Source organism: Halichoerus grypus, chromosome 9 (assembly GCF_964656455.1).
Source record: "Halichoerus grypus chromosome 9, mHalGry1.hap1.1, whole genome shotgun sequence".
In the NCBI taxonomy this organism is placed as follows: Eukaryota; Metazoa; Chordata; class Mammalia; order Carnivora; family Phocidae; genus Halichoerus; species Halichoerus grypus.
Window position 1 is genome coordinate 107,172,677 of NC_135720.1, and position 25,996 is coordinate 107,198,672.

At 48.3% G+C, this 25,996-nt stretch overlaps 1 long non-coding RNA gene across 1 annotated transcript in view; it reads left to right on the top strand.

The window, feature by feature from the left end:
- The window catches only part of LOC144379083 (uncharacterized), a 28,527-nt gene extending 4,928 nt beyond the window's left edge, over positions 1 to 23,599 (top strand). Inside the window, exon 3 of the long non-coding RNA XR_013441265.1 lies at positions 23,284 to 23,599. This is a non-coding gene — a long non-coding RNA (uncharacterized LOC144379083). The remainder of the gene's footprint in view (positions 1 to 23,283) is intronic.
- Positions 23,600 to 25,996: the final 2,397 nt, after the last annotated feature.

The following is a 25,996-nucleotide window of genomic DNA, read 5'->3' on the forward strand; positions in this document are numbered from 1 at the left end:
CCCAAAGTCCACAGCTCACAAGAGGGTTCACTCTCAGTGGTGTGCATTCTGTGGGTTTGGACAAATGTATAATGACATATATCCACCACTATGGTATCATACAGAGTCCTTTCACTGCCCTAAAAGCCCCCTGTGCTCCACCTACTCATCCCTCCTTCTCCCCTATCCCTGAGTAGCCACTGATCCTTTTCAAGTTTTGCCTTTTCAAGAATGTCATGTAGTTGGAAGCATATACTTTGTAGACTCTTCAGATTGGCTTCTTTCACTTAGTAATGTGTATGTAATGTTCTTCCGTGTCTTTTCATGGTTTGCTAGCTTATTTCTCTTTAGTATTGAATAATGTTCCGTTGTCTGGATGTTCCACAGTTTATTTTCCCTGCTCACCTCCTGAAGGACATCTTGGTTGCTTCCATGTTTTGGCAATTACAAATAAAGCCATTATAAACATTCATGTGCAGGTGGACATAAGTTTTCAACTCATTTGGGTAAATACCAAGGAGCGTGATTGCTGCATCATATGGTAAAGAGTATTTTAGTTATGTAAGAAACTGCCAAACTTCTTCCAAAGTGGCTGTACCATTGCATGCCCACCAGCAATGAATGAGAGTTCCTCTTGCTCCACATCCTCACCAGCATTTGGTGTTTTCAGTGTTTTGGATTTTCGCCATCCTACTAGGTATTGGATGTAGGCACATACAGATGTGTAGTGGTATCTCCTCACTGCTTTCACTTGCACTTCCCTAATGACATAGGACGTGGAGTATCTTTTCATATGCTTGCTTACCATCTGTAGATCTTTCTCAGTGAGGTGTCTGTTCAGATCTTTTGCCCATTTTTTGATTGGGTGTTTCATTTTCTTATTGTTGAGTTTAAAGAGCTCTTTGTATTTTGGATAGCAGTCCTTTATCAGACATGCCTTTTGCAAATATTTTCTCCCGGTTTATGGCTTGCCTTCTCATTCTCTTAAAAGTGTCTTTGGTAGAGCAGAAGTTTTTAATTGTAATGAAGTCCGGCTCATCAACGATTTCTTCCATTGACCCTGCCTTTGGTGTTGTATCTAAAAAGTTATCACCAAATGCAAGGTCTTGTAGGTTTTCTCCTACGTTATCCTCAAGGAGTTTTATAGTTTTGTGTTTTCATTTAGGTTTATGGTTCGTTTTTAGTTAGTTTTTGTGAATTGTGTAAAGTCTGTGTCTAGATTCATTTTTTTTTTTGGCCTGTGGATGTTCAGTTGTTCTAGCACCATTTGCTGAAAAGACCGTCTTTGTTCCTTTGTCAAAGATCAGTTGACTATATTTCTGTGGGTCTATTTCTGGCTTCTCTGTTCTGTCCCATTGATCTATTTGTCTGTGCTTTCACTGGTACCACACTGTCTTGATCACTCTAGTGTGTGTGTGTGTGTGTGTGTGAGTTTAAGATTTTATTTATCTCAGAGAGAGAGAGAAGGAACACAAGCATGAGCGGGGGGGAGGGGCAGAAGGAGAAGCAGGCTCCCCATTGAGCAGAGAACCCAACACAGGGCTCCATCCCAGGACCCTGGGATCATGACCTGAGCTGAAGGCAGTCGCTTAACTGGCTGAGCCACCGGGCATCCTTGATCGCTGTAGTTTTATGATAAGTCTTGATGTTGGGTAGTGTTGGTCTTCCAACTTTATTCTTTTTCAATGTGTTGGCTATTCTAGGTCTTTCGCCTCTCCATAAACAAACTATTTTTAATAGCTTTATTGAGCTATAATTTATATATCATACAATTTACCCCTTTAAAATGTACAATTCAATGATTTTTGGTATCCTACATCATTAATTGCTTTAAATTGAGGTAAAAAATATATAACATCAAAAATTTTCCACTTAATTTTTAATTGTGCAATTCACTGGCATTTATTACATGCAAAATGTGCAAACATCACCACTATCTATTTCCAAAGTTTTTCATCGCTCCAAGCAGAAATGCTGTAACTCCGAGGCTGTAGCTCTCTGTGTTAGTTTCCCAGGGTGGCCATGACCAAGTACCAAAGACCAGGTGGCTTAAAACAACAGCGATTTATTGTCTCTGTGGTTTGGAGGCGAGGAGTCTGAAATCAAGGTGTCAGCAGAACCACGGTCTTCTGACAGCTTGAGGCGGGACTCCTCACTTGCCTCTTCTAGCTTCTGGTGTTTGCTGGCAATCCTTGGAGTCCCTTGGCTTGGAGACACATCACTCCAGTCACGTGGCCGCCTTTTCCCTGTCTTCTCCTCCCTCTGTGGCTCTGTATCTCTGTGTCCAAATGTCCCAGGACACCCGTCATATTGGGTTAGGTCCCACCCTAATGACCTCCACCTCGTTCAGTCTGCACAGACCCTATTTCTCAATAATGTCACATTCTGGGGTGCCAGGGGGTAGGACCTCAGCACCTCATTTTGGGGAGACACAATTCAACACATAATACTCCCCGTTCCTTCCTCCCCCCCAGGCCCTAAAACCCTCATATATCCTCTCTGTCTCTTATGAATTTACTTATTCTAGATATTTCATGTAAGTGGAATACAAGATTGGTCTTTTTGTGTTTGGTTTGTTTTACTTAGCATAACGTCAAGGTTCATCCATGTGGTAGCATTCCTTCATTCCTTTTTATGACTAATATTCCACTGTATGGATAGACCATATTGTTTACCCATCCATGTATTTGATGGACACTCAGGTTGTTTCTGTCTTCTGGCTCCTATGAATAACTCTGTAGTGAACGCTGGTATACAAGCCCTTCTGCTTCCTCCAAACTATGTTGACAGGGCAACTTTTTCAATGTAAACAAACTGAACGCCAATCCCAATATGTGTCTATGGACTTACAAATTATATGCCTGTGCTATTGTGTTAATATAAAATGTACATGATAAACATCATCAAAGTGGAAAAATGAAAAGGGGGGGTAGCGCCTGGCTGGCTCAGTCAGTGGAGTGCAACTCTTGATCTCAGAGTTGTGAGTTCGAGCCCCACTCTGGGCATAGAGATTACTGAAAAAGAAAATCTTAAAAAATAGATAAGTAAAAATTAAAAAAAAAAAGAAAAGTAAAAAGGTGAGACAAAGAGAAAAGGTGAATGAATCTGGTATAAATAGAAGTCAATGGAAACAGGTGTTCCTTCCTGAATCCCACTTTAGGGGCAATGAGGCACTGTTCTTCTGAAGGAAACTATATCATTGACAGACCGGTCTTAACCTACTGGTTATAGTTTTTCTTGGAGCCCACATTTCTTTGACAATCTGATGAACACCATGGGCACTCTCCCCAAAAAACTCCCCCTCAAATAAACAGATTTTCCAATACATGTTTGGGAGAGTCATGGGCTCCCAGAAAACCTCATTTAAGATTATTTGCCTTGGGGGTGCCTGGGTGGCTCAGATGGTTAAGCATCTGCCTTTGGCTCAGGTCATGATCCTAGGGTCCTGGGATCGAGTCCCGTATCAGGCTCCCTGCTAGGTGGGGAGCCTGTTTCTCCCTCTGCCTCTGCCTCTGCCTCTCTCTCTCTCTCCGACTCTCATGAATAAATAAATAAAACATTAAAAAAAAAAAGATTATTTGCCTTAGGGGTGCCTGGGTGGCTCAGTCATTAAGTGTCTGCCTTTGGCTCAGGTCATGATCCCAGGGTCCTGGGATCAAGCCCTGCATTGGGCTCCCTGCTCAGCGGGAAGCCTGCTTCTCCCTCTCCCACTCTCCCTGCTTGTGTTCCCTCTCTCACTGTCTCTTTCTCTCTCTGTCAAATAAATAAATAAAAAATCTTTAAGAAAAAAAAAGATTATTTGCCTTAATGTGAAGGACCACTTGAGTGGCGGTTCAGGCATCTGCATGGAGCAGTATTTGGAGGTAGGGAGCAAGGATTCCATCCTCCTCTGTGGCCCTGTTCTGAGTCTAGAGGTCTTTGAGGGCAGTCTGACATTATGGAAGAGAACAAACAAAGCAAAACAGATGGAAAATATAGAGAGTGGGATTGAGTCAGATAATCAGAAAGCGCTTCTAAATATAGCCATGAGAATAAAACAGAACGGCAGGGGGTGAAGAGGTGGTGGAAGTGAAGGGGGTGTTGAGTGTGTGTGTGGGGTGTATCCTGGTCCCTGAAGATGCCCATGGTCTCCCATTGGGGTGGCAGGCGGTCTGGCCTAAAGCAGTCAAGCTGATGGGTGGGAATATGTCAGGGTCCCACTAAGGGGAAAGTCACTGAGAGTTCAGTAATAAGAAACAGAGCCTTTTCACATTTATCATCTCACTTATTGCCATCTATATCAACTAGTGTCCAATCAGGAAAGCAGAGAGCATTCTAGGTGCTTCAGGTAGAAGGGGGCTGCATGCAGGGAACTGGTCACAGGTGGCTTGGAAGGGAGGAGGCGGTGCTCAGAGGCTGGGAAGCTGCTAACCTCCGTGGGCTGGAGCCCACAGCCTGCATTTGGCGGCGAGCATCTGGAAGCGCTACCCCTCTGTTCCTGCTACCGCTGGGCCAGCCGCCACGGAGCCCTCCCAGGGAGCCCGCACGCGCCCACCAAGGCTGCCGAAGCGCCTCCCCCAGCGCTCACCACTTCTGGAGTCACCTGTAGGGGCGGGTAAGGCTGCTTCTGTCTTCCCGTCTCTCACCCGTTCTTCCCATTGGCAGACCCTAGCTGGAGTTTGGGCAATGTCGTTTTGAGGCGTCCAGCACCCGCAGAACCCAGAAGGCGGGGCGGGGGGTGGGGGGGGGGATGAGACTGAGAGCCCACCAGCCCGAAAAGAAGCTTCCGCACGGCCCAGGAGCTCCTGCAGGCCCCCACTGGGAATCGATTCCCCGTCTGCCAGTGTATTTGCTGTCTCCTCTCGCCAGAGTCTGACCTCTGTGGGGACAGGGTGCTGTTTGTTCACCACACTTTCTCCAGCCCCTGGAACCAGTACCTGAGTCAGGGCTCCATAAAAATGTTCTCCCTGACGACTTTGCCCTCTCGCAAATAGAGAGTGTGAATGTTCTCCACTTTGAACATGCCAAGAAGCCAAGGTCCAGAGAGCCATGACTTGCCCAAGGGGACGCAGCTGCCATGACATGCCCGCCTGGAAGCCTCTGGAAGCTCTGGCAAGCGCAGGGCTGACTCGGCAGCCGAAGCTTCCCCGCTCCCTGTCCTCCAGGGCTGGCTGCCTCAAGCAAGCCGGGAGCCCGTGGAGGCCTCCTTCTACCCTCCATGTGCTCCCAGAGCTGAGGCCAAGACGGGCTGACTCAGCTGTGACCTCCTCAGAGCTGGTTACTTCCTTCTGCCCCAGGAAATGGGGCATCCTGGTGGTTCTGCCAGCAGGGCCACAAGGGAGGTCAGGTAATCTAGGCAGGGGCTGGAGGAGCTGGGGGGGGGGCCCTCCCGGGCCGACCCCTTCCCTCCTGTTTCCCCAGGGTGGAGCTCCCCACCACAGAGGCACGGCTATACTTCTGGTGACCGGATTTGCCAAATCAAACATTGGCACGGGGCGGGGGGGTGGGTAGATACATATGACTGGCAGAGGAAAATGGAGGCATTCAACGTGGGGTCTGTCCCAGGGCTTCTCAGCCTTGGTGCTATTGACGTTTGGGGGCCAGATAATTCTTTGTTTGGGAAGGCTGTCCTGGGCTCTGCAGGATGTTTGGCAGCACCCCTGGTGTCTACCCACTAGAAGGCAGTAGCACTCCCCCAGGGGTGACTGCGCAAAATACCTCCAGACATTGCCAGGTGTTCCCTGGGGGGGCGAAAGCCTGTGCTTGAAAAACACTGGTCTGTCCCCAAAATGCAGGACATGTGTCTACACTGTGCCCAGAGGCCAGGAGCTGGTACTGGCTGGCAGAAAATATAGTCCTTGTCCCTCAAAAGAAAGAGGCACAATCCTGTTCCTGGTCTCAGGGAAGAGACAGATCCTGACCTCGGAGAACTTCCGGGCTAATGACGGAGATTGGACAGCCCCTAGAGAAGCAGGAAAACATGGTGGTTAAGAGCATGAACTTCCGGGACACCTGGGTGGCTCAGTCGGTTAAGTGTCTGACTTTGGCTCAGGTTGTGATGTCGGGGTCCTGGGATCGAGTCCCGCATCAGGCTCCTTGCTCAGCGGGGAGTCTGCTTCTCCCTCTGCCCCTCCCCCCTGCTCTGTCTTTGTCTCTCTCTCTCAAATAAATAAATAAAAATCTTAAAAGAAAAGAGAGAGAGAGAGAGAGCATAAACTTCAGAGGCAGAATCCTGGATTCAAATGCTGGGTCCACCATTTATAGGACAAGTTACTTCCTGGGCCTTGGTTTCTTCTCTGTAAGATGGGGATAACGATGCTGCCTATCTTGTAGGGTTTTCTTAAATTACTTATTTATTTTTTAATAATGGACTGTTTTTTAGAAAAGTTTGAGATTTATAGAAAATTTGAGAAGCTAGTACCGAGTTCCCATATTGTCATGGCCAGTTTTTTCCACTGCTAATGTTTGTTACAATTAATCAACCAATATTGATACATTATTATTTGGTAAAGCCCGTAGTTTATTCAGATTCCTTAGCTTTTACCTAATGTGCTTTCTGTGTGCCAGGATTCCATCCAGGAGACTACATTACCATCAGTTGTCATGTCTCCTTACGCCTCCGGGCTGCGACGGTTTCTTTGCCTTTTCTTGCTTTTGATGATCGTGACAGTTTTGAGGAGTACTCGTCAGACGTATTATAGGATGCCCCTTTATGGAATTTGTCTGATTTTTTTCTCATGATCCAACTGGGATTATGGATTGGAGGGAGGGAGGAAGATCACAGGGGGGCAGTGCCCTTCGCATCATATCACGTCAATATTGCATACGATCGATGTGATTCATGACTATTGATGTTGGCCTGGGTCACCGGGATGAGGGCCTGCTTGTCACATTTCTCTACAGAGAAGTTACCCCCTCTTCCTGACTGTGCTTTTTGGAAGGAAGTCACTGTGCACAGCCCACGCATAAGGAGCCAGGGGTTGGGGGGGTTCATAAGGAATTTGTGAAGATTGAATCAGTTAAGAAGTGAATAGTCCTAGAACAGTGCCTGGCATGTGCTGACCCCTACCTCATGACTTGCTATTCTGGTGGCGATGGGGAGGTACTCTGAATAGGACATTGGACAGTCTCCACGTGGAAAACAACTTGTAAGACGGCAGTAGGCAGAATAATGATGTCTCCCCCACCCCCCAAGATGTCCCAGAAATGTATGATTAGATTCCCTTACATGGCAAAAGGGACTTTGCTGATGTGATAAAGGGTAATGCCTTGACTTGGGAAGATGACTCTGGATTATCCAGGTGGGCCAATCTAATCACATAAATCCTTCCAAGTTTCCTGGCTGTGATCAGAGAGAAGGTACACAATGTGATGACAGAAGGCCAGGGAGATGGCAGCAGAAGGACTCAACCTATTGACCTACCGGCCTACAACTGCCAGCTTTGAAGATGGAGGGAGGGGCCTTGGGCCCCAGAAAGGCACGCTGCCCTGCCATGAGTTTAATCCCATGAGGCCCGTGTTTGACCTCTGACCTCCAGAACAGGTGTGGGGCTGGCAATGGAGTCCTCAAGTAGAAATGACTACTTGCTAACTGTAGGCGAATCAGCTTGCCGGCCTCTTCCCCTGCAGACTCAGTGTTTGCGAGCAATAACCACAACCAAAAATACTCTGATGGGGACTCTACCATTTCTAGAGGGCCAGCTTTACCTCAGTTCAAGAGTCCCCAAAAAACAGTTCTTGTAGATTTATCAGAATATTGTCAGAGCATCTGAAATATCCTACAACCATTCATTCATTCATTCATTCATTCACTAAGCATCCATTAAACACCAATTGTTAAGGCCTGCCTTCCAGAAGCTTTCTATGGGGGGAGAGTGGGGCATAGACTGGCATAACCAGAACCTGGGGCTGAGTAGGACTGTGGCCTTCAGGCAGCATGTCATGGCTGTTTAGCTGGGGAGGAGGCACGAGGCTGTGGGAATCTGGGAAGGCTGCAAGGAGGTGGTGTGTTCAAGTTGGGTCTTGAAGAACAGGGATGATGCTGGTGGCATTCCAGGTAGGACAAACAACACAAGCATAGGCATAGAGGAAGGGAAGTGGAGGCCTGTGGATTAGCTGTCTTATTCCTCATGGCATCCTAAATGAGCAGGTACTATTATTATCCCCATTTTGCAGAAGAATAAACCGAGGCACAGAGCAGTTGAATGACCTACCCTAGAGGACATCCAGCTTACGAGTGGTGAGCTGGGGTTTGCAGCCCTGCAGTCTAACGGCAGAGCCCCTGCTTAGTCTTTTCATCACATGTGCCGAGGAAAGACAAGCCTAGCGGGATGAATGTAGACCACGGGAGCAAATGAGCGAGCTGCATTTATTCATTCCCTCTGCCATTCAGCAAATATGGACGGAGGATCCACTGGGTGCCAGCGAGCTCTGTGCTAGGGAAACCAGGGTGACTGGGCAGCCTTCCCTCGAGGACCTCCCATCTGGAGGAAAAGGCCGGTGTGTGGACGCTGAGCCACCTCACCGCACAGTGAATGCTGGAGAGATGGGCTCAGAGGAGGTGGAGCGTGGAGGCCAAAGGCTGGCTCCTGGGAAGCCTCTTTCAGGAGGACGGAAGTGAGAGCCACGTCAGTGAAGGAGACAGGGAAACGTGGTCAGGGAGCTGTAGGGGAGCCAGAGGGCAGGATCAAACCCACTGCTACCATTTGCAGGGCTGGGAAAACACACGCATGGCCCCCGGCTCACGGCCTGCCACCTTTCTTTTCACCCTCTCGGCTGGTCCTGCAGAGTGAGGGGTCTCATATTAGCATGCGTGCCCATCCCAGCCATACGGCCAAGCTCCGTTCACACTCTCCACCTGCCAGCAGTGCTCCTGATCAGCCCTCAGGCCCAGAGTGCACACGTTAGTTATGCTCCGCCCTTTAAGAGGGCACATGAGGGAAGAAGGCTTTGCAGGCTCTGCAAGTGGGCCTAGGGCTGTTCGGGCAAAAAATTCCCAAATATCGGGTACCCGGAGTGTGGCCTTGAAGACAAGTTCCGTGTTCTAGGAGGGCATGTTTCTTTGGCCCCACGAGCGGCTTGTTCTTTCAGGGAATCTGCTTGTCCAGGTCCAAAGGCCATTTTGGAGAGAATTGTAGAGGCCCGAAGAAGAGGATTTATCCAGTGTCAAGTTCTCCAGGGAGGTTGCGTGGAGTGAGGATTAAGATGTGACCACTGCAGCTAGAAGGTCACCTGGGCTTTGTGAGGGGGCGGTGTGCGGGCCGCGCAGGGTGTGGAGAGATGTCGGGTGAGCATGAGGTGAGGAGCAGAAGTGGAGAGTACAGAGCCCTCTTTCAGGAAAGTTGGCAGGGAAAGGAAATAAAGCCAGAGGAAGGGAGCTCAAGGGGGAGGTAGAGAAGAGGGAATGATTTTGTTTGTGTTTAGAAGGCAGTAGACAGGAATATGTTTTCGTCTGAGGAAAAAAGAGTCTGTGGAAGGAGAGAGGGTGAAAAATCAGGGGAAAAAAAGTGAATGAAGAGAAAGTATAATCATAAAAGATCTTTTTACTTCATCAGCCAGGGGATATGAAAAATAGGAAAAACGAAGAAGAAGGACTCCCGTTTTTCTGAGCAAAGAGGAGAGGGGATTGAGGGAGCCTGGGTTGGGTGGTCCTGATTGTCCCTGAAAGAATCCACGTTTATGGAACACCCACTCACTGGGTGCTAGGCAGTAAGCTTATAAAATCCTACCCATTTCTCACAGCAACCCTTAGGATTAATACCATTATTGTCCTCTCTGTTTGACAGTAATCTAAACAGAGGCACAGAGAGGATTAGTAACTGGCCCAAAGTAACACATCTAGTTAGTACTGCTTTTAGATGTAGGCAGAGGGGCCTCCGACCTGGGATCAGCACCTTAGAAGGCTCTGCATGTCACTGCCACACAAAAAATAAATTTATTGACAGAACAAGACTTCAGTTTCTGGCCGTAATGAAGTGAAAGAGACTGGATTGACTCTCCTGCCCTAAAACACTAGGAGTCCAGACAAAATATTTGAAACAGCGATTTTCAGACTTTGGACAAAGGCAACTCAGGACTCTGATCCCCTGAAAAGGGAAACAAATGAGGTGAGCCCTATAATTACCCCAGCTCACTGCCTGAGGCAGTTTGCAGGCTTCAGTGCAGGGAGGAGGGAAACCAAAGAGAGCTTGGATGTCTTGCTGATTGAGAAGACAGATTTAGAGTTCAAGAGGCCAAGGTGCTAAAATTTACAGGGCAGAGTCCCAGGGAGGGGGAGCTGAAGATATATCCAGAGATCTGCAGAGGTGTCTTCTTGAATCTTTGGCTGAGTACTGATTTACACACACATGAAAGGAATGGCTAGGGAAGAGTCCCTGGAGGCAGAACTATGCCTGTAGCTCACACAGGGCAGGGATTAGTTTGTGTTCTCATAAGGCAGAGTAGAAAGACCTTGTAATACAGGGGGTATAGTCCTTGAAGGGTATTGCCTTAGTAGAGGTCTAAATTAACCTCAGACTAACAGCTACTCTGTATCTGTCCTAAAAATCTTAAAAGCAAGCCTCAAAAGTATACATCTTATTCCAAGTATGTTAACTATGTGCCAGAGCTAAGTCCAATACTACCTAAAGGAATTCGACAAACGGCAACACCAAGCAATGGAAGATTCACGATGTCTAGCATCTAATCAAACTACAGACCAATATCCCTCAACATAGACACAAAAATTCTAACTAAATTTTAGCAAATCAAATCTAACAATATATAAAAAAGATAATACATCATGACAAAGTGAGGCATATCTCAGGTTTGAATGAATTGGTTTAACGTTTGAAAATCAATCAATTTACTTCAGCATATTAAACAAACTAAAAAGAGGAAACTCTATGATCATGTCAATAGATGCAGAAAAACATTTAACAAAATTCAACATTTATTCCTGATAAAAACTTATAGAAAACTAGGAATAGAAAGAGATGTCCTCAATCTGATAAAGAGCAAACAAACAATAAAAGGCATGCAAAGCAATAGAAAGTGTTGGGTGCCTGGCTGGCTCAGTCGGTAGAGCATGCAACTCTTGATCTTGGGGTTGTGAATTTGAGCCCCATGTTGGGTGTAGAGATTACTTAATAATAGAATCATATATATATATGAAGAAGTAGAAAGTATGACCTATAATCAGGAGAAAAATCACTCAGTAGAAACAGACCCAGAAATGAAGCAATGAAGGAGTTAGCAGAGAAGGACATGGAAAGAAATAATATAAATATGCCTCATATGCCTCATGTGTTCAAGAAGATAGAGAAACACATGAACATTATGAGGAGAAAAATAGTATAAAAATAGTATAAAAAAGATCCCAAAGTGATTTCCATAAATGAAAAATACATATCTTAAATTTTAAAAGACACTGGATGTGAAAGCAGATTTAGATACAGTAGAAGAAATGATCAGTGAGTTTGAAGATACAGCAATATAAAACACCCAAAATAAAGCCCAGAGAGAAAGTAAGAACAGGAAAAAAAATAGAACATCAATGACATTTGAGATAATATCAAGAAATCAAACACATGAGTAATTAGAGACCCAGATCAGGGCAGGGAGATAACAAATATATTTGAAGAAATAATGGACAAAATTTTTCCAAATTTAAGCAAAATTAGCCAGTCAGAGAAAGACAAATACCATATGATCTCACTCATCTGTGGAATTTAAGAAACAAAACAAATGAGCAAAGGAAAAAGAGAGAGAAACCAAGAAACAGACTCTTAACAAGAGAGAACAAACTGATGGTTACCAGAGGAGAGGTGGGTGGGAGGATGGGGGAAATAGGTGATGGGGATTAAAGAGCACATTTATCATGATGAAAAAATAAATAAATAATTCCCACCCACCCCCCTCAATTTCCAAATTTGATGAAAGAGAAAAACAAGATTCCGGAGGTGCAATGAACCCAGGAAGAAGAAACATAAAGAAAACCACATGAAGACACAACATAATCAAATTACTGAAAACCAGTGATAAAGGGCAAATTGTATAAACAGCTAGAGAAACAAGGGCACATCTCATACAGAGGAACAAAGGATAAGAATGATGATACTTCTCATGGGAAACTATGCTAGCCATGGGACAATGGAGAGGCATCTTTAAAGTACTAAAATTAAAAAAAAACTGTCAACCCAGAATCCTATACTTAGTGAAAATATCTTTCAAACATGAAGGCAACTTACAGACAGAAAAAGTGGGATCTAGAATACCCAAAGCAAATTTGAAAAGAAGTAAAAACTAGGAAGAATTACACTAACTGATCAAAACTTATAAAATGATAGTGTGGTATTCATGTACAGACAAATCATCAATTGGTGTTCATCAATTATAACTTGTTTTTTCCTTTTAATTATAATAGATAATGTTGAATATTTTTAAATAAAAATAGGAAAAGTTAAAGAATCTAAATAATTTAAACTTAAGATTTGTTACATTTACTTTAAAATGCATTTATAATAAAATATATTAAAATGTTGTATACTTTGAGCACAATTACATTTTAATTTAATTTAATTTAATTTAATTTTATTATTTTTTTTAAAGATTTTTTAATTTATTCATTCGAGACACAGAGATACAGAGAGAGAGAGAGGGAACATGAGCAGGGGAAGTGGGAGAGGGAGAAGCAGGCTCCCCGCTGAGCAGGGAGCCCGATGCGGGGCTCGATCCCAGGACCCTGGGATCATGACCTGAGCCGAAGGCAGACGCTTAACCATCTGAGCCACCCAGGTGCCCTTACATTTTAATTTTAATCTGTCATACCATTACTGTCAATAAAAGAATTACATGGGAATCAATTATAAAAACATACTAGGTGATCTTAATGAAATTAGAGGAAGAAATATAAATGTTATAGAATAAATATATAATAATTCATGAATTATGAATATTTTTATTGATTACTCATCTAAATATTGCCAACTCATCAAAAGAACTTCCATGCATTTACAATATTAATTAAATTCATTTTTATATTTTATGTTTTTCTGTCTCTCATCATAGAAGAACCATACCTCTGTGTGTGTGAACACATTATAAAGAAAACATATTTGCCTAGAAAGTTGAAAGTTATTTTATGTAATGTTTTGTTAGCTTTATTTGTAAGGTTTAATCGTCAAGATGTAGAATTTGGGGGCCTCCTTTGCTGTCTTGCCCTGGGCTGCAAATAAGAAGGGTTGGGCTGTGTCTGGCAGGTGATAAATCCAGGACCTCCCCGAGGTGGTCTGGCCTCAGGACCAAGTGCTTCCCACTGCACCACACTGCCCGGTTATAGACAATGGGAGGATGGTGGGAAGGGTAAAGCACAGAGAAATTTCTGGAAGAGGACTTTGAAAACGTCAAGGAACCTCTATAGGGAGTGCAACTTATGTTGAGGGGGAAAAGTTTGATGGGTGAGGGAGGTAAAGAGTACAGATTAAGTATGGGGGCTCCCAGGGGTACTGGCTTTTCCTCTGGGGACAACAGACTCACTGAAAGGGTGGAGGGTTTCAGGAGAGAGTTTGCAGCCTACACTGGGAAGTCCCTGGGTTCTTACCTCTCTGGCTCTCTACTTCAGCCACCTCCCTATTATCCTCAGGGACGGAAAGCCAGTATCACTTGGCAAGCATACAAATAAATACAGGGGAACGGGCATTAAGGAGGGCATGGGATGTGATGAGCACTGGGTGTTATATGCCACTGATGAATTACTGACCTCTACATCTGAAAGGAAGGATGTACTACATGTTGACTGGTTGAATTTAAATGGAAAAATAAAAATAAGTACAGGGGAAACAAAGTAACATCTTACAGTCCAGCTAAATACTGTTGCCTGCCAGATACTGTGAGTGCCCAGCCAGAGATGGCCAGTGTCAGAGAGGTGTTACAAACTAGCCCTAGGCAGAGATCTTTCTCTTTGAGGGTATCAAAAGATTGCAAAAGAACTGAAAATGCAAAGTTACTTTTTGCCATGCCCAGGTCCACCAAATCATCTTCAGGACACCAGTGATCCAGCCCCCATTGTCTGGGAAACACTACTTGGGGCCGGCCTCCAAGAGCGTGCTAATCCCAATGGCCACACCGAGCTCCCACCATTCCCCATCTACCATTGCTCTAATGTTATGTGCTGGGTACACTGTTTCCAAAGACACTCCCCAACACTTTCTCCCATTCCTGTGCCATGTTGCTCCTTCCACCAGGAGAGCTATTCCCCACCCACCCCCCCTTGGTTCTTGGGCTGACCTTGGGACTTGTTTTGACCAGCAGAATGCGCCAGAAGTGATGCTGGGCAAGTTCCAGCCTAGGTGTTAACTGACCACTTCTGCCTAAACTCTTGGAGCCCTGGGCCACCTCACAGGAAACCCATTCTGCTGGAGCAAGAGGTCCAGTGAGGGCCCGCCTGTTCTGGCCACCCCAGCTGAAGTGCTAGCTGAGTGCAGCCAAGTGAGTGACCCAGCCACCCTGCCCAGCTGAGCCCCGGGAGTCGTGAAACATCATAAATAGCTATTACTGTCTTGTGTTTTTTTGGTTTTATTTTTAAAAAAGATTTTATTTATTTGACTGAGACAGAGCACAAGCAGGGGGAACAGCAGAGGGAGAGGGAGAAGCAGACTCCCAGCTGAGCAGGAAGCCCGATGCGGGGCTTGATCCCAGGACCCCGGGACCATGACCTGAGCCGAAGGCAGATGGACTGAGCCGCCCAGGCACCCCTATAGCTGTTGTTTTAAATCACTAAGTTTTGGAGTGGGTTTTACGCAGCAATAGACAACAAACATGGGCCAAGCCCTGCTAAATGCCTTGCTCATGTTATTTATTTAATTCTCACAACATCCCTGGGAGAATGTCACCTTTAGCAGTTGAGAAAAGCTAGGCTTAGAAGGGTGGCAACTGCCTGGCTCCCAGTCTCACAGCTAAAAAGTGGCGGAGTGTGGATTTGGCCCTAAGTCTGTCAGACTCCAAGATGGGCAGGACAAGGGGATGGCTAGGAGTCCAGGGGAGGGCCCATGTTCTCGTGACAGGAGGGAGGGAGAGATGGTGCTGCCCGCCTCACTCCCCCCGGATGGAAGGCAGTGGAGAGACTGGGCTCTGCATCGGGGGCAGGGGGTGGGGTAACTCCAAGAGCTCTTGGAAGAAGGGTCTTCGTGGCCAGGAGCTCTGTGACCCAGGCAGACCTTACCCTGTACCCTACCTGAGATATCACCAGACTTCACACAGTCCTACTGGATATTGTCTCTGCAAAGGTCTCCTGGCTCGTCCCGCTCACCAACCTGGGCATCCACGTGGCCAGGAAAGGACAAGGTGCCCATTAATGACACAAATATTTCCTCAGGCATGGAGAGCAGGGTGGCCTTGTTAAGCCCACATTGGGATTCTGAGTCAGGCTAGGTGCAGAACTGGGTGGCCGGGTGCCCCCTGGGCATCTGTTTGCATGAATTTACTAATGCCCAGGTGGGCATTCCTTCAGAGGCCTAGGAAGGAAGGGACATTTCTGGTGCAGTCGCCTGGGATGCAGGGAGAGACGAGGGGGTGGCATGGCCCCAGAGGGGGCTGTGGAGCATCGCTCTCCACCTCTGGTCCAGCCTTCTTCTCTGGAGGCTGCAGAGAGCGAAGGCCACATTTCTCAAAACTCACAGGCAGTCGTGATCCGGGTGCAAATTCATTCCCGCCTAATGTCCATGCACTTGGCGCTCTTCGGAAGGCAGCACTGAGCGCCCTCTGTGGCTGCTTTTGCCCACAGACAGGGTGGTGGGAATGTGCCATTTTTTCTGCAACCCTGTTCCAGGCGCCTTTCTGTAGCGTCCTGACTATTGAGGAGCAGGTTTCGCCCACCTCTCCTTCTCCTGGGTGGCTTGTCTTCCCCCTTCACGTTCCTGTTCCCCTCTCTCTAAAGCCTTTCTCCAAGAGAGCTGTCAGCTCCCGGAACTGTCGCTTCTGTGCCGATGAGCAGGCAGCCCCTGGTGTTGCGGGAGCAGCGGACAGAGAATCCGGAGGTTAACAGCATAGCTCTGGAGCTGCCACTCACTGGGGATCACATCATTCCTTCTCTGTGGGCTCCTGTTTTCCACCTTATAAAATGACAGACTCGAAATGAAAGTTCCCTCCCAGCTTGAACCTCCTGTGATTCATTCCACAAGCATGTAATTGAGGGTTTGCCGTCGGACAGGTACTGGGCCAGGTGCTGGGGCAACAAAGATGAGTGGGGCCCGGTCCCTGTCCTTGTAGAACTCACTTCCCAGAAGGCAGGCAGATGGAGAAGCGTGGAATTATAACACAGAGGGCTCCCAGCGGTAGTTGAAAGCATCAGCTACTTCTAGCAGCCTTGTTAAGAAAAGCCGAGGTCTCCCGGCCTCCCGGCCTCCCCTTCCCACTCCCCAGGCACCACCTCTCTCAGTTCTTTTAAATGATTCCTTTGAGTTTTGGCATCATATCTATAGAAAAGAGATGTGCATTGCTGCTTCTGGATTTTTCAGTTTTGGGTACTATGGTCTCACCCTATAAGGTGTAGATGAAACTCTCTTTCAGCCGCTCTCCCCATATAACTGTCCCCCAGAACCCTGCCTGTCTCCCCATCCTCCCAGGATGATTTATGGTTACATCATCCTCTTAGTTAGATTGGGGTTCAGTGTTTTCATTATTATGGCAAAATGTTATTTCTAGCTAAACCATGTACATTATTTGGCCTTTTTCAACATTTTGTTCCCTCCCCAGTTAATGGTCCTTTTTTATTTGCTTAGTTTTCTTTATACATATTAGTGATTCACCCCCCCCAATCTTTCCCAGTGCCATAGATTTTCATCACAATATGTTCAAATTTTAGGTCTCCTATGCATTTTATCTTCTTGAAGAAATCTCTCCCGGAGCCCTTTGACTCCCCCCAGCAGACCCAGCTGCCCTCTACTCCTGGTATGGGCCTCTAACTGCTGACTGCTGCCTTTCTATTCTTTTTTCTTGTTTTTGGTGGAACACATCCTCTTGCCTCCCACTGTGCAAGCGATAAACCGGAGTTACAGCTTTTGGATCATTTGCATGTCTTGATGCATTTTTATCCTATGCTTAATTAGTACTCTGGCAGGGTATGGAATTTTAGGTTGGAAATAATTTTCTCTTAGAACTTCAAAGGCAATGAATGCTCCATTATCTTCTACAACAGTGCTGTTGAACACCCAATGCTATTTTTGAGTCTAGGTCCTCTAATGTGACTTGTTTTTCTCTCTAAAAGTTTGTAGGATCTTCTCTTTGTCTCTGGTGTTCTGACATTCCATGAGGATGTGCTCTGGGGAGGGTATATTTTTATGCACTCTTTGGCTGATTCAGTTTGAAACTAATCTCATTCAATCCTGGGAAATGCTATCTTCACTTCCCTTTTCAGGGATTTTCTCTCCTCTGGTTTCTCTCTTTCTAGATTTCCTTTTAGTTAGATGCTGGTCTACCTAAACTGGTCCTCTAATTTCATTTTCTTTTCTGTTTTCCTGTGTTGTTTTGTTTGCAGTAGTTTGGGGAGGATATCTTTAACTTCCAGCTTTCCAGTTTGTTTTCATTTCTGTTATATTTTTAATTTCTAAGACCTCATTTTTTTCTCCAAATGTTTACTTTTATAGCATGTTTCTTTTCAACTTTACTTCTTTCCTTCTTTTTCTTTCCTTCTCTCTTTCTTTCTTTCCTTCCTTCCTTCTTTCTTTTCTTCTTTCTTTCTTTCTTTCTTTTTTTCTTTCTTTCTTTCTTTCTTCTTTCTTTCTTCTTTCTTTCTTTCTTTTTCTTTCTCCCTCCCTCTTTCTTTCTTTCTTTCTTTCTTTCTTTCTTTCTTTCTTTCTTTCTTTCTTTCTTTCTTTTTCCTTCCTTCCTTCCTTCCTTCTTTCTTTTCTTTCTCTCTCTCTCTTTCTTTCTCTCTCTTTCTTTCTTTCCTTCTTTTTCTTTCTTTCAAGAAGTATTCTCTATGCCCGACATGGGGCTCAAACTCATGACCCGTAGATCAAGAGTCGCACACTCTCTGGACAGAGCCAGCCAGGCACCCCTAGCATGTTTTCTTATTTCATGGATGCAATATCATATTTCTCTTCGAATAAATGACTTTAAAATTTTTCTTCTCTTTGCATAGCAGAGTTCTTCAAGTTGCTTTTGTCTATTTGTTTTGATCTCTCTCTTTTTTTTTTTCATATTACTTTCCTCATATGTCTACTGATCCTTGGATTTCTTTTAAAGAATGGGACTCTCAAAGCTCTGTGCAGGTGGGTGGGCCTTTGCTGCCCTGGTCTTTAGAAACCCCGATGCCAGAGTCTTACACTTAATCCCCCTGTGGTGTCCCTACTTTAACTACATCAGTGTCCCCCAGCCCAAAGACCCTGTCTTACCCTTTCCAGAATATGCATCTCCCATGGTCTCTGATGGGACTGGGGGGACTGGGTGGGGAAGGGACCTCCCTGCTCAGGGTGGGGGAGGGGGTCTGGCAGACTAACTACTCCTTAAACTGACTTCCTATGGGTTTACTTTGTTGTTGCTCTCGTTTTATTGTTGTTGTTTTGGTTTTTAATAACAGATTTTAGTTTTTAGAGCAGTTTTAAGCTCACAGTAAAATTGAGGGATAAGTACGGAGGGTTCCCATATAGCCCCTGCTCCCCCCAGACACACAACCTCCCCACCATCAACATCCCCCACTGGAGCAGTACATTTGTTACAATCAGGGAACCTATGTGGTCATATCATAGTCACCCCAAATCCATAGTTACATTAGGGCTCTCTCTGGGTGTTGTACATTCTATGCGTTTGGACAAATGTGTAAAGATATATATCCACCACTATCATCTCATACAGGCTAGTGTTACAGGATTTTTTTCTCCATCGGGGCCCGTGGTTCTTGGTTACGAAGCTTTGAAGAATGAAGAGGTAGACCGGACAGAGGGGTAGGCAGCGAAGCAAGGTGTATGGGGCGATAGCAAAGTGATGACACAAAGGTCCCAAGGAGGGAGGGGACCCGAGGGGGCTGTCACAGAGTTTCTATGTCTAGGGGATTTTATGGGCTTGTTGGCTGGCTGTTTTCATCTGATGAACCCTCCCTGTGCCTGTCACCCAATCAGGTTTTTGTCACCTATCTATCACATGGGAAAGGGTGGAGGGCTCCTTCCAGGGTGGTGTAAAATCCTTTTAAGGGTGTTTCCCTCTTAGGGTGAGGGTGTCCCTGCCTGCCTGCCTTCCAAGTATCCTTCATCAGTAGTTTCACTGCCTTAAAAATCCTCTGAGCTCTGCCTGTTCATCTCATCTTCCTCCCTACCCCCTGGGAGCCACTTACTTGTTTACTTGTAAAAAACCCACTCCTACCCCAACTTCTAGAGGTAACCCTGACAGCCACGGATCCCTGGGCCTGAGTGGGGAGGCCCGTAATGTGGGCTGGGCGCCTCTCAGCTGTCCTCGTCGTTGCTGGCTCAGGACTCAGATTCTTCTGCCATCCTTTCTCCAACCTCCAACACTTGCTGTTCTCTTCTGCCTTGTTCTATTTGTTTCTAAAAGTCCACACCTTTTAAAAAAAGAAAAAAAGTCCCTCTACTATAGTTTAGCAGGGCTTTGGGTGGGCTCGAAGGGAAATGCTTGAGCTCCATCTGCCACCTTTAATTACAAGTCGCTCCCACTGGATTTTTGGTTGTTACCTCAAATTCAACCCAACCCCCACCAATCCCTCACCTTCCCCCCAGATAAACTCCTCGTCAAACTCTCCTGACTTCCGCCCGTGCTTCTGCGACTCTCTCCTACCCAAGGGGGAAGCCCCAGGAACCCCTTCGCACTTTTGTCTCCTGCCGCCTGTCTGTGGAGCATCTCACCTTCTTCCTACTTCCTGCCTGGTGGCCTTCCCCTTTCCTTCCCTCCCTCTTCCCGGCCACCACCCTGATCTGCCTTCTCACACCCAGGCCTGAATAAAACAAGCAAAACAAAACAAAAGAATCTGCCATGGTCTTGCCACTCCCTGCTCAAACTGATTTTGTCTAGAGTAAAAAGTCCAAATTTCTGAGTTGGGCAGGTAAGTTTCCACAATCGGACTCCAATCTGGCCTCTCCGGGCCTAATTCTCCCGCCACTTGCCGGCGTGGTCACTTGGAACACACTGAGCCCCTCCTTGGACTCTCCTCACTCTGGCCTGTGTGCCTCTCAAGCCGCAGCTGAAAGGGCGGCCTCCGTGTGACGCGCAGCTCCCCGCTACCCCAGGGAAGTCGTGTATGCCCTTCCTGGGTTCCCAAACTCCAACAGAGTGTTGTATCTGCTTATGGATCTGCCTCTCTTTGGGTTTTTTGAGGGGAGGGACTGTGTCTTGGTCATCTTGTGCTTCCGGGGCCTAGCTTGGTGCCTTGTGTGGAATAAGTTCTCAATAAACGTCCAGTGTCTGTATGATTGACTGTAGCGAGGCTTCATTATCTGTCTATGCTGCTGGCTCATTAATCACAATTTTATAAGAAGAGCTTTTTATTTTTTTTAAGATTTTATTTATTTATTAGAGAGAGAGAGGCAGGGAGAGAGAGAGCACAAGCAGGGGGAGCGGCAGAGGGAGAAGCAGGCTTACCCTGGAGCAGGGAGCCCGACGCGGGGCTCGATCCCAGGACCCTGAGATCATGACCTGAGCCGAAGGCAGCCGCTTAACCGACTGAGTCACCCAGGTGCTGCAAGAAGGTCTTTTTAATAATTGAACCCCTTGGAAGTGTCATAGGAAGGATCTTCCCTATATCAAGGATTGTTGCGGGCAAAAGGAGAAGAGTATGCTCTTTTGCATGTTGCCTTATCTTGATTTCTTCTTTTACTTCTTTATGTCTCGGTGCTCTTTCAGCCCCCTGAGGGCAGGGACTGTGCCTGGCTCTTGCTTTCAGGACCCAGCACTGCGCATAGAAGGGCTCAGTAAAGATTTGTCGCTGGACCGTGTGGGCTCCGGTACGGGAGGATAAATGGGCCAGTTTGGGGTGACTCTGGTACGGAGGCAAAATCAGGAAGGCCAGCTGGGCCTGGGTCAGGCTTGCGGGGGGTAGGGGGTGACAGCGAGGACCAGAGCAGGGGCAGGGAGAGGGCCTCTGGGAACAGCCCATCACAGCCAAGTGTTCTTTGGGAAGCAGGAAGCAAGCGGAAGATGAGGAAGTAGATGGTGAGAGAAGAGAAAGAGGGTGAGTGGCAGTTGGGGGGGGGTGGCAAGTGCAGTGGGGGGGAGGGCTGAAGTAGGTGGGAAGGCCTCACTCCAGGGGCTGCTCGGCCCCAGCCCCCCCCCCCCCCACTGCCCTCCTCCAGCTCCCTTGAGGATTTGCAGCTTGCAGGGTGTGTGTGAGAGCCACCCTGGTCCTCAGTGTGCCCAGTCTTCCCTTCTCCCCCTGAGTGGCATCGGGGCCGGGGCCGGGCACAGGCCTGTGCTCTAGGATAGGAAAGGATGGGATCCCCACATGGGAGTTCCACAACTGACTCCCCTCATCCTGATTGTCCTGAGCAGCTAGGCCAGAGTCCTGGGGGAGCTAAGGAGTGATGAGGAAGAAGGAGAGTGAGGATCGCCTTGTCTGATGGAGGAGGGAGGGTGCGCTCTCACACACATACTCACTGGGGTATACAGTTTGAGCTTCTTCTGCCCTCTCCCCTGCTTAAAAAGACTCAACAATACACAAAATCATTAGAAAATCAATAAGAAAATCTTCTCTTGGGGTGTCTGGGAGGCTCAGCCGGTTAAGTGTCTGCCTTCGGCTCCGGTCATGATCCCAGGGTCCTGGGATAGAGTCCCGCATCAGGCTCCATGCTCTGTGGAGAGCCTGCTTCTCCCTCTGCCTGCCACTCCCCCTGCTTGTGCTCCCTCTCTGTCTGTCAATAAATAGATAAAATCTTTAAAAAAAGAAAAAAAGAAAATATTTTCTTGGCATTCCACGCTATGTCCCCCTCCCCCCTGCCTCTGGGGGTCCGCTCTCTCCCCTTGCTACTAAACTCATTGGAAGAGAGACCACACCTCTGCCTCCATCCCCACTCCACACACTGACTCCTGAGCTCATCCCTGTCCTTGGAAACTGCTGTCTTAGGGTACCAGAGGCCTCCCGTTGCCAAGTCCCATGGTGGTGGTGGTGGGGTGGGAGTCTCCTGGCCCTGAAGTCCACGGACCCCGCAGCCCCGTCACTGCCTCGGGACTGCCCTCCCTCCTGGCTCTTCCTCCTCCTTGCCCGCTGACCACGTCCGCCTCCCTTCACAGCTGTGCGTCTTGCCCTAGCTCCAGATGTGAGCCCCGATGTGCCCCATCAAGGAAGGTCTCTCTTTCTCTCCAGCCCCTCTGCACAGGGGCAGCACGATGTCCTGCCCACCCCAACAAGCACCGTTGAACATTTGACCTCTTCCTTGGCCCCATCTTGAGCCCAGAGGGGTTGCAAGGATGAGTTCTGTGGTATAGGACCCAAACCTTGGAATCATTCTTTTTTGGGTTTGTTTTTAAGTGAAATCTTCCAGCTGAACAAAAGATACAGGGAACACGAGGATGAACTCCTGTGCCCCCACCCCAGCTCAAGAATGAATTCTTATCAATATACTTGAAGCCCCTTGAGTACGCCTCCCCACTGCATTCCCCACCTGCCCCAGAGAGGGAGTGACCTGAGTTCATGCTCTCTCAGTCCGACAAATTATTTAAATGTTCACTACACATTTGCTATACATGAAATATGACATTGTTATGCCTATTTGCAAGCATTATGTAAACGGCAATACTCTATATCTTTCTTCCACTTACTTTTTCTTCCCTCAAATGTACCCTGCAGATACAAGCAGCTCTTACGTATTCCCTTTCTGTGTAGCATAATGTTCCGATGTGAAAACGTGCCACAGACCTTTAGAATACGCTCAGTGGAGGCCATTCGGGACCTCTCTTCTCTCACACAGGCACCCTGTCCCATCTTGTACTCTGTGGTTGTTCAGTGAGCCTCCTGACATCATTCTCCAAAGTACCCTCCCTATCTGGGACTTGGTCACCTGCCACCCAACAATGCAGGCGGCCACCTGGCCGGCCCCCACCACCCTACCATGTCACCCAGCCTGTTCTCTTCACATCTACTTTCCCTCCAAACCTAACATCCATCTGTCACTGCCTTGCTCTCACCTCTTCCTGGGCTCACTGACCCATGCCCCTGGCTTGGACCCTGTGTACTTGGCCTGTGGGCCCCCCAGCAGCCTGGCTCCCACCTCCCCAGTGTCATCTTCCTGTCCCTCAGCCCCTCATCGTCTCCCCCACCCCTGAACATCCTAACCGGTCCCACCCCTGCCTCCACTCCCTTACTGCCCCACTTGGCAAGCTCTCCTTCTATCTGATCTTTCCTTCCAGGCTCCTCGTCGGCCTCATCATCTCCACGAGGCCTGCTCTGAACGCTGCCGAGGGCCAAGCCTGTGGTGTTGGAACCACTTGGAAGCCAAGCCTGCTATGTTTATCTGAACACAAGACTGTCCCCCTCTGGGCGCCTGGGTGGCTCAGTCGGTTAAGTGTCTGCCTTTGGCTCAGGTCATGATCCCAGGGTCCTGGGATCGAGCCCCGCATTGGGCTCCCTGCTCCGCGGAGAGCGTGCTTCTCCCTCTGCCTGCCCCTCCCCCTGCTTGTGCTCTCGCTCTCTCTCTGACAAATAAATAAAATCTTAAAAAAAGAAGGCTGTCCCCCTCTGATGGGAACTCCTCAGGGACAAGGGCCGTGCCAGGAAGCCTCTCGGGCAGCCTCAGGAGCACGGTGCTTGTGGGGTCCTAGCGGGCGCCAGCCTGGGTTACATGCTTCCCATCTGCTGTTGCTCTGATTCTCCCCTTCATCTCCTGCCTGGTCAGGGCTCCTCATCGCCACGTAGAGATAAGGAACCCACCGCAGTCCCCTCCCTGAGGCCTCCGCAGTACCAGAGGATGTGAATGCGCTTTGGCAATGACAGTGGCAGGCGGAGCTGCCAGCAGCCCGCGGGACGCCCTGCCCCTGCCTCTCCCGCCCGGATTCAGCCCTCCGTCCCCTACCACAGGAACCTTCTCCCAGCTCCGCTGAGGCCCCTCTACAGGCCTGAAATGTCTCTCCTCTCCCCCAGCATTTCCCCTCCCTAGCTCCAGCCCCTCCTCCAGGGAGTCCTCCGGGAGCGCTCTGTTCCCCCACCCCATGTGGTCATTGGTCTTGTACACCCAAGACTACATTTTATTAACAGCTATTATGTGTTGTGGGCCTAACACGCGCCACTTTTTTATATATCATTATTCCTCTCAGCAAGCCAGAGATGATCATCCCACCCCAGTCTACAGATGAGGAGACGGAAGCCCAGAGAGGTCAAGACGTTTCCCGAAGCCCCAGAGCTAGCACGTAGCAGAGGGAGGACTTGGACCCTCGTTGGGCTGACTCCCGCAGGGCCCGAGTTTTCTTCCTCGTAGCCCTGGGCACTCGGCCCATCTCCATCAGTTTCTCAGCCAGAAAACCAGCTCTCTGAGAGCAGAGACACGTCCTGTAGTTCTCTGGTGTCCGCCCGCCCCTACGCACCCCTGCGCTTGGTCCGTTCCTAAGCCCAGGCAGTGGCCTGATGTAGACGATCTGAGCTCCGGGGTCGAGAGCAGGAGGGGCACTGACCCCTAGCGGGGGTAGAAGCCTCCTACCTAGTCTGGGCCAGAAGCTCCAGGGTGCCCATCCCACCTCTGCACCCGCCCCCCACCCCCATTAATTTGGCCCATCACCCCCTGCACCCTGGCCCCGGCCCCTCCTGGCTAGGACAGAGCGCCTTTCAGCCCAGGCTGCCACCATGACCACCGTCTCGGGAGGGGCTGTTTTTCTAAACTTTTGATCCTGAGGTGGAGGCCGACTGCAGGTGCGGAGAGGTCCTGGGCTTGTGTGATGGGATGTCTCTTCGACCACCGCGTGCTCTGTGTCCCTGCCCTGGGTGTCCACAGGCTAATTGCGGGCTGCCAAGCTGGAAGAGACTTCGGGGTGTAAACAGAGCCCGAGGAGCGAGCAGCACGTGTGCGCGCTCAGGTGTGTGCTGGTGTGTGGTCCCTGTGAATTCCCCACCTCAGACAAGGGCCTCTTTGTCTCCGCCGCTCTGACGCTCTGCTCCGGCAGAAGGCCCCCGCTTGCTTATTTTTATAGGGTGTTCCAGCCTTCGCTCTTCAGTTCCCTCTGTCCCACAGTGACGATTCCAAACCCCGACTTACCTCATCCTGCCGAGAGGAGGATGGCCGCTGGGGAGCTCCGAAGCCAGGGCCTTGCCCCTGGCTCTGAGGCACTTTTACCTCAGTTTCCCCATTGGGAGTCTCAAGAAGGGATGGGGGGAAAAGCCAAGGTAAATAGTGTCGCTACAACGCTAAGACTAAGCCACTGAGCCTCCCTCTTCCGTTTCCCCACCCTAAGCCACAGGTTCCTCATTTAACGCTTTATCTGTTAATCTCTTCAGTTCCTGTGCCTCATCTTCCTCATCTGTAAAGTGGGGATAATGATGGCATCTGACTCAGAGTTGTGAGGATGACATGAAAGATAAAGTGCCTAGAACTGTGTCCACACAAGAAGAGCTCATTATATGTTAGCAATGATTACCATCGAACATGTTTATTGAGCCCGTCTGCCCGCTGTACTTGTCTTCAGAGACCACTTCCTTCCAGATCACTCTTCAGCATTTCCCCTGCCTTCTCGAGACCGTTTCCGTTCAGGAGGCTTCCTAGGTCACCGTGTTGGAGAGGTCCGGGAAGCCCCCAGGCAGCAGAGGGAACCCGTTTGTGCCCTGGGTCCTGGGTTGAAGGGTTGTAGTTCTCACAGGAGGTTGAGTCCCTCCTCCCCTCACCCTCCTCCCCACACCCCACCTCCCCTCCGACCGGCACTTGCGCTCAAAGGAGGAGCCCAAGGTCCGCTTTGTCTATAGCGCCCTCTGCTGGCCATTGGCAAAAGACCTTGGGCAGGGGTGACCCGTTAACGGTAGAGGAAGAGAAGAACTTTCCAAATGTGAGAAGGGGGACTTCTGTCCGGGGCAGAGCCCACAGTGCTACCCTCTCAACCCCAAAATATCCGACTTGGAGGAGCCCTCCTTTTTCTGCCAGCC